Raw genomic sequence first — 2,004 nt, 5'->3', positions numbered from 1 at the left:
TCTTTTCCTTCTCACTTCCTCTCTTCTCCACCTCACTTCCTCTCTTCTCCTCCTCACTTCCTCTCTCTTCTCCTGCTCACTTCTTTTCTTCTCCTCCTCACTTCCTCTCTCTTCTCCTCACTTCCTCTCTCTTCTCCTCACTCCCTCTCTTCTCTTCTATGGTGGTGGACTGGTATCTGGAGAGGTGCCAGTTCCCTTCCTGGGTACTGCCAATGTGCTCATGAGCAAGGCACTGAACCCCAACCCGCTCGGGGCGCCTTTCTATGGACAGCCCGCCTGTGTGTAATGTGTGTAATATCAACAGAGTGTACGTTGTAATTTCCCCTTTGAGGGACTACTAAAGGATACATTATTTTTGTTATTAATATCATTAATTAATATATCCTGTTCTCTGTAAGTTTTCTATGCCTTTTTTCTCGCCTTTTTCCCTGCTCCCTTTTGGGATTTTTGGGCTTTTTTTTTTTTTTTTTTTGGGGGGGGGGGGGGGGGGGAGAGATTTGGCATTTTTGCTCCTTGTGTTCTTCTTGGACTGCGTGATGACATACCCTGCTCCCTATGTTCTTCTCGGACTTTTCCTTAATAAATCCTTGTGAACCTGCTCCCGCCTGCCTTCCTCATCTCTGCTTCTGGGTCCTCATTCCTCCCCCGGCATAACAATAACTACATTTAGACTTAGACTTCTCTATATTAGACCTTTTGGGATGATTCCCACAAGGAAATTGAAATTTCCAGCATTAGCGCAAAGAATACAGTATAGAGAGAAAAAGAGGAAGACAGTATAAAGATAACAGCAATAATAAAAAATAAAATAAAATAAAAATATCATGAAGTGTCAGTGTCGAGTCAAGTGTGAAGGTGTCCAGGTATTTATATGAGGCCAGGTGTGTGTGTGTGTGTGTATTGTAATGGGAAAATTCCATTTAAGCAATGATTTTCATATTAATTCTTCATGATAAGATCTCCGAGGCCTCTCAGAGTATATGACCTCATTCCTGCTTTCCCAGAATTCCCAACCAGGGACTACTCGTTAGCCCAGTTCTGTTCAGCGAGAAGACGTTGGGAGGAGGACGGAGATCAGTCCAAGGACTAGGCTGCAGGTATTCCTGGCTGTGACGGGGGGGTGTTGTGTGTGTCTGTGTGTGTGTGTGTGTGTGTGTGTGTTTGTGTGTGTCTGTGTGTGTGTGTGTGTGGGGGGGCGGGGGTGTGCTCATCCTTCTTGCAGTGGTCCTCTCAGGACGTTCCCGGGTACAGATGGATTCCCGCTCAAAGTGGATCAGCCTCCATTAACTCACAGCTTACAATCTCTCAATGATCAAATAACAAATCCCATATTTATTACTTCTCCGAAAATGTGCTGTTAGTCGAATATTAGGAACGATGGTCCGCCACCTCCGTTTTCGCCAAGTTAGGAAATGGAATTTTCTCAGTTATCTGTTTGAAATTCTTTTTTTTTTTGAGCACTTCAAGATCCAATTAATCTCTAAATGGTTGGTCATGCACGAGAGACAGTTAAAAAAATAGATTGATTAGTCAAAGTTGTCACGTTGACGTTTGATGGTTTTCTTCAATGTTTGTGACTTTTTTTGACGTTTTCAACACGACATAACATTAACTTATTAACTTTAGTTTACAGTTATTTTTGGAATGTATGGCCAATAAACCTCATTTATATGAAATTATACCTAATGTTTGAGTTAGAAAAGCAGAAATTAGGAATTATTGAGACTAAAATTAAAGGAATGGATGTTGATGATAATCACAGACTGGAATATGTCAACTTTTACTCAATACTATTTCAAAAACACTTCCATTTGTTTTACAATGCTATAAAATTGAATAAGACGCCCCAAAATTAATGAAAGTAGAGATTTGTAAAGAGCGTTGGGTGGAATCAATCATGTTATTTTGGGGAATTAAAAAGAACATTGAGGGCAACATGAGGACAACATGAGGACAACATGAGGACAACATGAGGACAACATGAAGACAACATGAAGACAACAT

Source organism: Etheostoma cragini, chromosome 6 (assembly GCF_013103735.1).
Source record: "Etheostoma cragini isolate CJK2018 chromosome 6, CSU_Ecrag_1.0, whole genome shotgun sequence".
In the NCBI taxonomy this organism is placed as follows: Eukaryota; Metazoa; Chordata; class Actinopteri; order Perciformes; family Percidae; genus Etheostoma; species Etheostoma cragini.
This window is presented reverse-complemented; position numbering follows the sequence as displayed.